The 14,646-nt window shown below is 41.6% G+C and overlaps 1 protein-coding gene across 3 annotated transcripts in view; it reads left to right on the top strand.

Annotated features, from left to right (window-relative positions):
- Positions 1-9,254: 9,254 nt before the first annotated feature.
- The window catches only part of epb41l2 (erythrocyte membrane protein band 4.1 like 2), a 41,889-nt gene continuing 36,497 nt past the window's right edge, over positions 9,255-14,646 (top strand). For all 3 annotated transcript variants that reach the window (XM_076083902.1, XM_076083903.1, XM_076083900.1), the window contains exon 1: positions 9,255-9,389. The gene's annotated coding sequence lies outside the window, so the exon portion shown is untranslated. The remainder of the gene's footprint in view (positions 9,390-14,646) is intronic.

Genomic DNA, 14,646 nt, shown 5'->3' with positions numbered 1-14,646 from the left:
TAGTATCAGTAGTTAGAAAGTAGTTGGTTTGTGGGTAGATTAGAAACCCATTGGTAAAGCTATTGATCAGTGTAAAGGACTCTTAAGAGGTTCTGTGAATGTTTCCTACTAACCTTTTAATTAGAAGTTACTTAAGTTACTCACTTCCTGCTAGCCTTTATTTTGTAAGTCCCGTTTTACGTTTTGGGTCCTTTATTTTGAAATCTTTTTTGGCGAAACCAGAAGCCGATCCAAATCTCGTCAGAGTATGTTAGCTTGACTTCGCCACAAGAAAAGTATGAAATTCACGGTACAGACTAAAAGGAAAAGTATTATAAATATATTACTCCGCAATAAGAGTTTAATAATTAACGGTTAAGCACCTAGCTGGAACGGGAACAAGGTATTGTGTGTTCATTGTGTTTGATGTGTTGGTGTTTCAACTGGATGCTAATGTTAGCTTAACAGATATAGCTAAATGACTAGGCTGTGGTTTTGAGCTGGCATTGGCATCTGGTTGAAGCATTAATATATGCTCCCATGTATATTTAAATGTTATTTTCTGAATGTTTAAACTCATAAGAGCTAATTTATTTTTGTATCTGTTCCGTAGCTCTTACGGTGTTTTCTGGAGAAAGGAGAAAAGTAAATTTGTGTTCAAAATAAAAGTCAACGGTTGAACATGAATAAAGGCCTCTGAAACATCAGTACGCTTCACCATTGTCCGGCTGGGGTCCGCTACAATCAGTGAAGGAGGACAATGTGTTGCTGAAGCTATGCGTAATTGCAATCATGGTACATTCAGGCCTGGACAATACGAATTCAAATGAAGCTGTTGCTATGCAAACGTCAGTAATAGTCTTGGAATCTAGACCGTTGGTTTGGGACCACAGATACCGGACCGTAGATCATTTGGTACCGGCTGCACAGAAAGAATAAATATATTATTTCCGTTGTATTGATTATCAGAGTCTGAAAGAAGTTTTATTTTGAAAAATGACCGGATTCTCTCGCAATTTCATCCTTCTGTGCCTCTTGACATGTCAAGACGCTTGTCTCGGTCACGTGATACGTTACCTCAAAAGTTAAGCCCACAAACTAGCAAAAATGAGTAAAACACTTTTGGAGAGCTTCTTTGCAAAGAGGACAGACCACTAATGAGACAGAAGAAGAGCTACAACTTCCAACTAAAAGAAAGCTTCATCTAACAGACAATATCAGGAGTCCGATTAAATATCAGGAGTAATTCTGACGCTCCAAGTCCGCTCTGCAGAATATGTGGTGACAGAGGAAGATCAGCTGCTGGAGATTGTAAATGACGGTGGACTTAAAAGTATGTTTGAGACAACAACTCTGCTGGTGTTTGGGATTAAAATCAAGGCTGAATATCCTGAGATCGCCACTAAAGCACTGAAAACTCTGCTTCCATTTCACACATCCTCTCTGTGAAGCGGGATGTTCTGCAGTGACATCAATCAAAACTAAATGACGGAGTAGACTGGACATAAGGAACAGATTTCGGGTGTCATTGTCTCGCATTACCCCCAGATGGACCGTCTCGTTTCAGAGAAACAAGCTCAGGGCTCCACTGATTCAGCGTTATTGTGAGTTGTATTTATTTATGCATTTTATATTTGTTTTCATTTCGATCGTATCATTTTATGTCTGTTTGTTTGTTTTTACATGAATGTATGCCTGAGAGGTAACTATATGTAAGAGTACATGGTTTGCATGTTGTAATACATATTGATATGTTCTTTATCACTTAGTGTTGTGTGTATTTGCTATATTTTTTGAGAAGATAACTGAGACTTGTGTGTGTTTGGAGGCAGTGATGGCTTTCAATGTAATTTATAAGTCTTCTGTAAGGCATAGATAAACTGGATATAATCACGAATAAACGAGGTTAGTAATAAAGAAGCAAACATTTCTAACTGTTTTTATGAATTGCATGGTAATGCGTTGGAATGTATGAGAAATGCTTTAGAAAGGATGAAATATGTATTTAGTCATACTTAACTAATGCTTCATAGCGTGTAGTTATTATAAATTCGTAATAATGTAGTTTGAGCCTCGACTTTGGAGCAGCCCCCCATTACCATTATATAGGAATTCTATTCATATTGTGACTTGTTGTTATGTGACGAATGTTTAATCTAAAATGATATCTAGTGTGATGGAGAATAATAAAGCTTTGACAAGGCCAACATGAAAGGACTTTGGCCTCATTTGAGTCCTGGTGCACCGATGGACAAGTCAGGAGGGCGAGGTTATGGCTTTGCCCAGGCTGGTTTTATCAGGGGTGGAGTAATGTTGATCACAGGTGTGGATGTAGTCCTCTGATTCAAGGAACACTTAAAGGAAACACACTCCCCTTCAATATCGTGTAGCGTCTGTAGATATGGGCGATAGTGACTGGTAGAGTGTTTCACCATTTTTCTTTTAAAGGATGTCAAGAAAACGTCCTTCTAAGTGTCGAGAGATCACACTTATCCATGGATACAGGAGGATGAGGTTCTCTCCACTGTTTCTATTTGAGACCGGAAACACTGTGTCTGAGACATGTGGGGGTCTGGAGGGATCGGATGTAAAAGTAAAAGTAAACTGGAAATATCCTCCAGCTGAAATAAACAGCATTGCTCAATATTCTTAATCTTTCTTCATCATCAAAGTGAAGATTGATAATTATATCTGTAAGTTTAGACATTTGTGTTGCATGTGTTTGCAGAATAAAAGCAAAGCAATAACGAAACTGAAATCAAACTGAAAGTGATGGAAACTTTCAGAGAAATTTCATTTTTAATTGTAACTAATTTAATCAAGATAATTGTTTTAGAAAACGTGATTCAAAGATGTCAGTTTAAATGGGTCATGAAGTTTGAATAAATATGGGATGGGTTATGTATTATATACGGGTCAGTGGTTACATGAAGAGTCAAAGTCAAGTAATAATAATGAATCTCTGTGACATAATAGCGTCGTTTTAACCAGTTTAACAATAACAACATAAATGTTTTTCAGATTTAATTTCATTAATTTCTTTAAGTCAGTAACAGGGACATCTTGTGACATGAGCCGGGTGTCTCACAAGCATGATCAGCTGTTTATCTGGGGTGAGATGTGTTTCCTCTGAACTCTTTTGGTGTGAAATACACAAAATTGCTCACATTTTTTTATGGGGAAGGCTTGACTGTGTGACTTTGTGTAGAGTGTGAAAGAATGAAAAACCAAACCACATCCAGTGGTCTTCCGCTTGAGGAAAACGAGGCTCTTCTCACGGACAAATTAATTCAAGTCTTTGTTCTTAAATGAAGATAATCTGCTCTCTTCAGGACATCACTGTGTTTTCAAGAGGTTTTTCCTCCCTTTTTCTGTCATGGATTCAGATGAGACTCAAGATGTAAAGAGGAGCTGCTGACCTCTAGTGGTCTGTCAGTATTATAGATTATACAGGCTGTCAGTGAGGTCAACAGGGCCTTGAGATAAAGAAAGAAACTGTGACAAATCATTAAATTTTTTAAGTAAAAAATAATCAGCATTATACAATAAAACATACAGATGGCTACGGGCCTTAAATGTATCTAGTTTATTAACACCTGACTCATACATTATTTGATTTGTAGATCATTTAATGATCACATTTTGCTATTATAACGAGGTTGCTGTATACGATTATGTTATTTTAAATTTGTAATAACTACGTGCTCTTAGAACAACTGATACTGATACTCATTGTGTGATGGAGGGTCGAATGTAGGACCTAAATACACAACTACCCAGACCCTGTAAAGGTACTGGCACACTGCTACGTTCTTCATTTTAGGAAGTATACCTTTTAATAAACTCATTATTATAAACTTACTTGACGCTTTGGCAATATTGTTTTTGTTACATTTGTGCCAATAAAGCACATATTCAATTGGATAGAGCAGGTGTAACAAATATTTTATACAAACACTAATACTAACCCCATTTTATGAAAATCGTTGATGCATCAATAATCATATTCCAATAATATTAGATGTGTTGTTCCAAAATGGGCCATACGGCAAAATGAGCACTTGTATTTGTGATACTCTAAGTAAAGTTTGATGGAAAACTTTTGTGCATTTACATACTACTGTTATACTACTACATATTTATAGATGATATGAGTACTACCTCTTCTGTTGTGGTGCATTCAGGTCACACCTGGTCACAAAGTTACGAGATAGAGAGACGTGGTTGACTTCATTTTACAAGACGCTTAATTAATGTGTAATTATGTGGGTCAAACTTAATATGCTCGCAATTACAGGCTCCTAATGCATGTTGACACGGTACAACACAGGACAACACAGAGCTTCTATTGAGAGGCTGCTCGTGGTTTGTTGGTTTGAGGTGCTGGACAGCTGCCGTACTCAAACTTGTGATCGTGCAAAACAAACAAACTTTTGTGTATTTTTCTGCTTAAGCTTTTCTTAAATCAAGACACACCTATTACTGTTTGTGTGTGTGTCACACACACACACACACACACACACACACACACACACACACACACACACACACACACACACACACACACACTTTCTTTTGTCACATAGGAGGACATTGAACGGCCTTACATTAATTCTCTTAAGCGTCACCCTGAACCTGATTAATACAAGTACACACAAAAACACAGCTGAAACATTCAATTAAAGGCACACTCTTGTAGCACAGGTGTAGTGATGGTTGAAGAACAAGTTTCAGAGTAACATTGTATTACCCTGTCCCTGTTACTGCCAGGGATAAGGATGAGGTGCCATCCATGGGTCCATGGGTGCACCCTGCAAAAAGCTCCTTCTCTCTATTGCATGCCCACTCTTCTCTCAACATCCTTTATCTTTCTGACCAGGTCGCTTCACTTTAATAAGGTCTTTCTCTCTCTACCTTTGGCTGACACCTGATCCTGGAGTTTAGAGTTACGACAAACACAAAGACATACAAGAGGAAGAGAGAGAGAGAGAGAGAGAGAGAGAGAGAGAGAGAGAGAGAGAGAGAGGGGAAGGTCGTCATGGTTGACTTTACATAAAACAAACAGGTCTGAATTGAGAGAGAAGTATTTGTTCAGTGTCTTGTGTTATTTGCGCGACACACGAGAAGACAGAGCGAGTGAGGGAAGCGGAGTCATGCGAGGAAATGCTCAATCCAGTCAAGCAGCTTGTTCCAGCTGATTATAAAGTGATAGTCAGGTAAACTACAGTTTGATGTGCGTGTGTTGTATTCGTATGTTTTGAGCGCAGGGGTTGAAAGTGTGTGTGCATGTCTTCGGGCAGGGTGTGTAAATTTGCGTCTCTTTATATATAATACTGTAGGCATAATGGGTTCAGATGAGAGCACAGGCAATAGGTATCATGAAAACTGAGGAATGTGGTGAGAGTTTTATTGTGCTTCTGTTGAAAATGATTATCCCGATATGTGTTTATTTGTGCATCATTTGTGCAGAGTAAAAATAAGCTTTTGGAACTTTCCCAGTATTAATAGTAAAAGAAAATATATGTTTTTTCCTTTGATACACCGATTACAAAGTTAAACATAGACTTCACTCAAGTGAACAGGCTAGTGGGCAGTGAGGGTGTGGTGGCATTAGCGGAGTTAACTAATGTTATTTTAATGAAGTCAGCTAACTTCTTATGGAGCATGTGAAATGTACTGGTTGCATGTTCACTTCAATAATGAAGTTTGTAAATTTGTAGCATCCCCTGGCTGAATATCTCGTCAGCTGATGTTTCACAAAAGCTTTAAAGGGGACACATCGCACTCATTTTCAGGTTCACACTTGTATTTTGGGTTTCTACTAGATCATGTTTGCATACTTTAATGTTTAAAAAAAAAACATATTTATTCTTATACCGTCTGTCTGAATATACCTGTTTTTACCCTCTGTCTGAAACGCTCCGTTTTAGCGCCTGTCTCTTTAAGAGCCTCCTCCTGAAAAAGCCCGGTCTGCTCTGATTGGCTTGCGAGAAACAAATATGGCACCTTTGCAAAGGTAGTTCTCAGGCTGTGGGTGGAGATACTCAGATGGGGATGGTGTATCATAATGAGCTTGCAAGAGACATAGGAAGAGGAGCCAAATCTGAATGACTTGTTGAATCACATAACATTTTGTGATCGATGCAGACCACAAAATACGGACCAGGCTGTCTTACATTACAGTCTGTGGGTTAGTAGGCACTCCGGAGACCAAAATTCCTGCACACGAGCGCTATAAAATTGAGTTTTTCATGAAGATACATGCCATGCAAAGGACATTCTCAAGTTTGGTATCCAAACTAGAGAAACGTAACTTTATAATCTTCAATTATTCAACAAAAGTCTCTTTGATCTCGTGTCACAAAGCTCAGACTGATTATGAATTACTATTTATATTCCCTTTGTGAATGATTCAGCTCCCACGTTTCTAAAAACCAGAGTACAGGGTTGAAGGATTTGGCTGTTCTCAGGTCAAGGTAGAAGAATGACCGCGCAATATCTGCCCGTTCCATCTGTGCACAGACTTGGCTCGACAGTTGGTGCAGTGGGCAATGTTTTGCTGTCCAGATGGCTGTGTCGCGGTAATTCCCCTCAGAAGGGCTCGCCACTAATCCTCTGGAGAATCTGCGCTGGCTTGATCTCATGCCTGCATGAGAAAACCGCACAGCCGGCCCTGCTGCATAGCTCCCTGGCTGTAGGACGCTGCCTATCTGACAGCCAAGCCTGTTACGCCTATCGACACTGTTGGTCAATCTGTTTGGTTGACGGCGAGGGTTTTAAATCAGCTCCACTCTGAGAGACCCGGCGTTCAGCGTGAGGCAAAGAGGCAACTGTTGTGTGTGCTGAAGGGTTTCTGTTGGGGTGACACAGGAGGTGGAGAGACATAGCTGAGAAGAAAGAGAGAGAGAGAGAGTAGCAGAGATCTTAGATAAGGCTGATTAGGTCTCTCAGTGTGGGAACTATTTCTGCAATATGGGACTTTTGATCAGGTACACCTTTCTGACTTTCTTTACTTATTTTTCGTACAACGTAGAGATCTGGAACAGCATGCAGTAGCTCTGTGGTGGCCTTATATTTCTGGCTTTTGTGTCTTCATTGTGACCTTATCGGTGTTTTAAATGTTACAGCTTGTGACTGCGGTAAAATAAAGTACAAGACGACCAAGATGATGAAGTCAGTGCTCTACAATTAAATCTACGTGGTTGTGTGAAGTCACACTGATATAATCGGTCCGTTATCACTTATGTAGCAGATTTTACATTTTAATTTGAGTCTCCTTGGTTCTCTATAGAAACTGCTCTCACGTGTTTCACTGTTGATGAAGTGATGCAAGCCTCCAGGCAGCCGGTGTTGGTTTTATCATGAAACTGACTGATGAAGGTCAAGCTGTTCTGTTGTGCTTCCTCCTCAGAAGGTTGCAATTGAATTTAAGGACTTGTGAGGCCGAAAGGGTCGGTGGCTTCAGGGACAGATGGAGGAGACCTTAATTCAATCAGCCCTGTGTTATTTGTGTGATTAAATCCACCAGTGTGGGTGTGTTTCCTTTCACCCTCCTAACATGTGGATCTTGCGTCAATAACGTTAGACTGATACCTGGCTGTTTGTTGTCACGCCACAGAGGAGATGTGCTGCGTGTTTCTTTTCTTTCTTTTCTTCTCATGGCTGGTCTGGATGCTCAGACTCACAGGTAGACGGGAGTCAGATGCGTCACTTCATGCCTCATTCTCTTAAGAATGTAGGGATCATGTAACTGCAGCCAAACGGTTTGATCTCTGTAATGTAATTGGGGGGAAATTATATCAAAACCCGTCATTCGGTTTGCAACTGTAGCGGATGCCGCTCATAAAATAAACATTTAAATGTGTTCAGGGTTCAAATAAACGTCTGATATTCTGTTTTCCTCTGTGTGTTTGTGTGTGTGCGCTCGCTCCATTGGTCGGCTGTGCTTCTCTGCTGGATCCATGCTGCTCTACTAATGGTGAGTCCACTGAAACACACGCTACCTGCTGCACAATGTGATTCTTTCAGCTTACAATCAAATTTTATGTTGCCAGTTTTTGTCTCAAAAGATTTTAATGAGTAAGTATTATTAGTATTTCACTCACTCTCTCCTATAGTTATATATATTAGTCTATAGATGATGTTCCTATGCGGTTGTTTACTCCACCGCTTTTATAGATGTCAAATCTCCACGCTGCTTTACACTATAAGCCAATTACTTGAGCTAATCTGGGTGGGGGTGTTGGTATACAGTATGTAAGAGGCGTGTGTGTGTGTGTGTGTGTGTGTGCAGTGGCAGAAGCCATGCCGTATGTTATGCAATGACAAGTGTGTCCTTTGCGTGTGAGTAAGAATGAGTTCAGAAGAGAAAGAATAAGTGTGGAAGAAGTAATTATAGTCAGGTAATGTGCCCATCGTCAAGTGTGCATTTAAAGAGATCAGTGCTCCAAACTTAAAATGTCTCCGCACTGTGTGACTTACAGAACACCTAACGGTTTCCAAAGGTAGCTACATCAAGGGGTCACGGCTGACAAACCGACCATAAATATTCATGTCACTGCACTGCAGTGTTTCTCAAATGCTGGCTTGGCACCACGTTGGAATTAAACTGTTTGTGTTGTATATTAATCGGCAATGTGTCTCGCGTGAACGGTGTGAGAGGAATTGTAAGTTCTGAACTGGCTGAGAAAATATCGTTAGCAAAGTCAAAGCAGACAAAAACGAACAAACAAAGAAAAAAAACCAGATGAGCTTCATCAACCTCTATTAATACTAAATGCAAGTAAAATATGAATGAAAAAAATAAATATATATTTAAAAAGTAGCCTGCAAACAGGAGACCAAAGACACCTGGGAATTCTGTTAAAACATCATTTTGGATTTATTCTGGCAAGAAATCAATTAAAGGACACTGATTAAAAAAACTAAATGATAATAAAAAAAATGTAACCTGCTCTTCAGATCACCAATTTCCTGTTAAAATTCCAGACTAAACGTGACTAAACTAAATAAAACAGTAAACTACATCCTCACCACATTGCAGTGATGCCATACGTCCTCTAGGGGGAGCTACCTCGCCAACATAGCACTGCCACATCTGCCTCCAACGTCCCTCCGACGTGTATGGACAGCGCGGGCGACCAATCACATCTCAGGATATAATACAGTGTCCCCTCTGAGCCAATGAGCGAGCGCTAAAGGATGTTTTTAACTGTATGGGGGGCGGGTCTTAAGGATGATGGACACGTCTGCTTTTGAGCCCTGGCCAGATTTCCCGTGTGTGGACTGTAGTGGGAGATTTTTTTGGAGGTTGAGATAGTGGGACGTACGTTATTTTTTGGAGGAGAACGGAGTGAGAGGCCACGTTTCGAAAAGTTCCCCCAACACGCATCGTTGAAAATCACAAACAGGTAACGTTTAATTTTTTTTTACCATGTTTTAAATCACGTGGTTTATATATTAGCGACTGCTTCAATGCTTTTCGGGATATTTAGCGTTTTCTAATGTCTACTTTGTTGCGGTAACGTTACATATGTCGGTGCTCAACCTGCACGAACAACCACGGTGATTTTTTCGGAAATGGTCACGTTTCCCAATGAAATCCGTTATCTGGAGTCGCAGTCATACCTTGAATGCAGCGTTATTGTAGCGTTATTGTAGCGTTACCGCTCTTCATGGCGGTTATCATCACCTAAACTACTCTCACGTCTGTGTTTCGTGTGGTTTGCGTCACAGCTTCAATGGAGACGCTTAGCTCAAGTTAAACCAGCGTGAACATGTTTTAAAAGGTCGGTTTGTTCGAGTTGCTGGTGGTGGTTGCATTTCCTGGTGTAAGTTCTAATCACGTAATCGTTGCGTTTAAAGACTTCTTCAAACGTCCGTCATTTTCATTTTAAGCAGTTTTTTGGATCGTTGTTGATGTCGTGTGTGTGTGTGTGTGTGTGTGTGTGTGTCCCGTCCCCATGCAGCAACACTGGAACACGCTCGTTTTTTCACTGATATCAAAGGGTTTTGGTTTCATGCACAGGGTTCATTCTGGAAATTGGTTCACAAAGATGTCTGGGAAATGCAGTCCTGTTTGTTTGAGACGTGTGGTTACTGCATTGGGGTTGGTCCCAGTTGTGACTGTGGCAACCGAGATATTCAGAGAATGAAGGGTTAACCGTATTTGTGGAATAGCATTATCAAATAGCAATTAGTCTGAAATGTATCTTATTAATAATTGAAAGCCAAGAGTCAAAGACCATTTTGACCATGTAACTAGCAGATTACGTTAACCATACCATGCATGGCACATTTCTGCTGTCAATGATTGATTTAAATGGCTCTAAAATGTAGACTTTGTTTCAGTTTTGGTGGGCCTGCCTTCGACTGCACCACCGTTTCTGTTTAAACGTGTCTTACTTTCTCACTACTATTTGTCCACCGACAACATGTGTGTGTATTTCCCAGGCAGAGTCACACTTTGTTTAACAGACGGCAAAGGTTCAACTACTTCCCAGGCAGGCAGGCAGGCAGACAGACAGACAGACAGACAGACAGACACACTGGACTGAGCTGAGATTGTGCTGACATGTAAAAAAAAAAAAAAAGTCAGTGTCACTTGGCAAACGTATCTGTCACATCAACCTAATTCAATTTTGATGAATTAAATCGATGTCCGCATGGTGCCACAGTCGGACTCGAGGCCGTTTGCTACTCCTGTTATATATTTCTCTCCTTTTGAACAAACATACGCAACTCTATCAATAACTATCTGATAGGAGCCTTGTGCAGTTCGATGGTGGATGTGTGCTGCAGCACAGGCACACTGATATTAGGGCAATGCTGCTAACAATCACCCTTTAATCCGTCTCCACGTGTCTTCATCTACGTGTGTGTGTGTGTGTGTGTGTGTGTGTGTGTGTGTGCCACTCATCACTTTAATCAGCACAACTCGGCTCCGGTGCCTGCGGCCTTCTTGTCTCTTGTCCTCTGAGGGAAAGGAAGGTAGGTTAGAGAGAAATGGAGGACGTCCGGGTAGGCGCAATGTCATGGACTTTATTGGTGTATGTGGGACTCCAGAGATAGGAAATACATCTTTTCATGCTTTTATTGTATGTATCCATGAATAATGAGCACAACGCCATCACCAAGTCACATGTTTCCTAGAAAACACACAAGTATGCTGAGGACCCTACACCCTGTTTGACTTTGCATAACTCTTCATTCTAAAGCGATGGATGTAAACTGGACAGCAGGGGATGGTCCATACACATGATCTTTGTTTTCCACGTGAACCCATCTCTATGTTAGTTTAAAATACGATGACAAGACCGTAATCTTTCTGCTCGATGCCACCTAAAGCTCTCTGAGAGCAGAGTGGAAACCCCGTGGAACTGAGCAAGTTACGTAACAGTCATCATCATCATCATCATCATCCATCACGCCACACGGCCAGCCAGCTCCAGTACGTTCATGAGAGAACGAGTCTCCACTCACATCATCATTTAAATTACTTTTAAACAGACTTCCTAGGGTTTTTATCCATATATTCCTTTGTCGTTACAAATATGTTCCCACCGATAAATTTGAGAGTGGCGACAAATAATCATATGCAGTCCAACAACAGCAGAAACGAAGGACCCAAAACTGCCCATAGTGTTGATTTAACACACCTCTCTGTCTCTTAACAGCAGTTGAACGTCACATGCTTCACAACGGTATCACTTTCAGCAGCTATTGTGTGTGTGTGTGATTTTTGTATTGTGTTGCAGGTTATTTAGCAGAGCACAACATGTGGGTGAAAAACTCGCCTCAGTAAAGGTTAAAGCTTTCATGATAGAAAGACTCATGGAATACAGAATTTGCGTTGGAACATTTTCTGCTCCATATAGTGTGAGCGGGAAGAAGCGTTGGTTTGGTGAGCCACAAGGGAAATCCACAAGTCGTCCGTCAGCCCCCCCCCCCCCCCCCTCTCTCTTTGTGTGTGTGTGTGTGTACATACAGTTTATCTGTAATCATCAGTGCCATGTTCATTCTCAGACTCTCAGGATGCGCAGAACAGTGGCGGCTCTGTGCAACCCACTAATGAGAGGCCTTAATTGGTTGTTCTGTGGGAGAATCTGCTCATTAAATGTAGCTGGAACTGACTCCCTGTTCGCCAGAATGAGTGCACGATGTTCTCTCAATATCGCCGTTGTCGTACCATGCCAACCCATACGTTCCCAGCCATTTGAGGATCTGTGTGTTTTTATAAAATTATGTTTTTTGGATGTGTTTTTTGTGTTTCTTCCCAATTCCCGAGCGCTAGAGATTGATAAAATCTTGAACAACAAAGAAGTCCATGGAGCAGTAGTGATACTTTACAGCTGAAGACAGGTGTATTGATAATCAAGAATGATCTCCTGTAGGTGTCTACACTAAAAGACTAGTTTGTCACTGTCTTTAGGAGATAGTAAAACTGACTCGGGCTTCTGTTATTTTCATATTCTATAACTTCTCAGCAGTTTTTTTATGTGTTTTCACTGATGCGTTAGTTAAAGGAAAACACAACGAATGCTTGTGTGCAGTACTGCATTTGTACTTTTCTCTCTCACCTTGTGAAGGGTTGGAGAGATGCGACAAAAAATAAATAAATAGAGGTGGAGTGACAAAATGAGAAAAGAATACTGATGGACGCAGTGAGGACGTGAGTAAGAGTCGGACGCGAGAGGAGAAAGAGAGACTGAGTGAGGGCGACAGAGAGAGAGAGAGAGATATTGCTTAACCATTCGGAAAGGCTATGGGAACATCCGTGAGTGAGTGTGTGTGTGTGTGTTTCCATGCTGACCCTGTCGGTTCAACAGGAGCACAACACGTCACATCACGTCAGGCACACACAGATCGCCTAACTGTGTGTGTTTTTTAGAAAAGCCGATATTTTAGAAAACTTAATTGTCCCGTAAACTGTCCCGCTTGTTTCTTCCTGAATATGTCCGAGGGTTACACTGTTCATCCTGTCTTTTTTTGCCTTCTAGTATATCAAAGTGTTTTTATACCAAATCAAAGCCTTCATCTCCCCCACGATAGCATCGGGTCAGTCCCGAGCATTGCTAAAGGTGTACATATTGTACGGTGCAGCAGTCGGCCGTGACCGGCGGCTATTAGCCTCCAGCTCTCAAGAGCTGCTCGGCCAGCGGGCGCCACAGGACTCGCATTCACGCAGAGAAGATCAGAGGGGCACGGATGAATGGAAACTGTAATGCAATGTTCAGTTTATTACAGCCACGGAGACAGTGAGGGAAGGAGTGAGAGGGTGAGGTGTGGAGAGTGAAGGGGGGAGGGGATAAAGATGTAGAGGACGTGTGTGATGGAGGGGACAGAAAGGGAGTGGGAGGTTCCTCTGGGTAAGAGGGGTCAGCTAAATGCCCCAAAATGTAAATGTCAAGTACTGTTGACTTTAACTTGTGCATCAGCGTTAACTTAATTGCATTGAACAAAAAAAAAATCCTGTTTGTGGAGATTAGCATAGTCATATATTTTTTTTTGTTCAACAAGAGGCTTTTAGAGCAGATTTAGAAAAACACTTGTGTTGAAAGGCAACATTTGACATCAGCGGGGGATAAAGAGAGGGCAGACTGCAAGTGTCCAGCTCTGAAAGAGGTGATAGAATAAAAAAAGAGAGAGAGAGAGAGAGAGAGAGAGAGAGTGGGCCCGTGGATTTGGCAGGGGGCCAAGCGTAGTTAAAAACAGATTAATCAGCATCGGAGGGTCACATTCTCCCAGAGAGGCTGAGCATGGCAGGACGGGGCGCAGCCTTCATCTTTTAAAAAAGCCACATCTTAGGGAGCAACAGAGGTTCACATCAGCAGAATAAAGGATAATATTGTCCTATAAATACTCATATCTGATCTCAGTGTGTGGCGATAAAGGTTGGTAAATACCGAGATGAGATGGTCAGTTTTTCATCAAAACCTACCGTGACTGAAGGATTCATTCAGCTGCTTTGTGTGTTGGCTATTCATGCCTTCGTTTCGGGTCGCAGTGAAAGTCAGCAACGTGGGGAGCAGCGAGGAGGTGGGACAGCAGGCCAGAGCGATGAAGAGGAAGGGAGAGGAGAGGAGGCAAGAGGGGTTGAGAGGGACCAGCGAAGTGAACCTCGTTAGTAGCCTTTGAGAAGCTCTGAAGTCTGTGAAACATCTTGGAAAGAGTGTAAAGAAGAAGCCAGTGAAATGTGTGTCAATAGTCAGTGTTTCCCACAGGTCTAAACTATGAGTACCTGTGAAGTTAGAGGAGATCGTTGAACTAACGAGGAGTGGGTGGGGTCTTGTTTCAAACGTTCAGAGAGGGCGAGAATCAAAAACACCATTCTACGGATGTTTTGCACTCTTGACACTTCCTGTTTTTATGTTGACAGTAATGAGAGAGACACAGATGCTATGTGCGGCTAAAATGAGAATTGACGATAAAGGGGGAGCTAAACCGGTTTGAAGTCCCCGTCCCCCCCCCTTTTTTTTGCCACACTTCCCGTTTCCTGGTTAGGGGTCAGAGGTCACTGGTCTGCGATTAGCTGATACGAAGGGCCGCCTAAAATAATCTGTCTGGTCACGTCATTGACCTATTGAGAAGAGCCGGGTCGCTGCAATATAGTTCACATAAGTGTGTGTGTGTGTGTGTGTGTGTGTCCGTGTCCGTGTCCGGACTGTA

This window comes from Anarhichas minor, unplaced genomic scaffold (assembly GCF_050575085.1).
Source record: "Anarhichas minor isolate MPS153535 unplaced genomic scaffold, ASM5057508v1 ptg000136l, whole genome shotgun sequence".
Classification (NCBI taxonomy): Eukaryota; Metazoa; Chordata; class Actinopteri; order Perciformes; family Anarhichadidae; genus Anarhichas; species Anarhichas minor.
The sequence above is the reverse complement of the archived record's forward strand: the minus strand, read 5'-3'. Positions and strand labels throughout refer to the sequence as shown.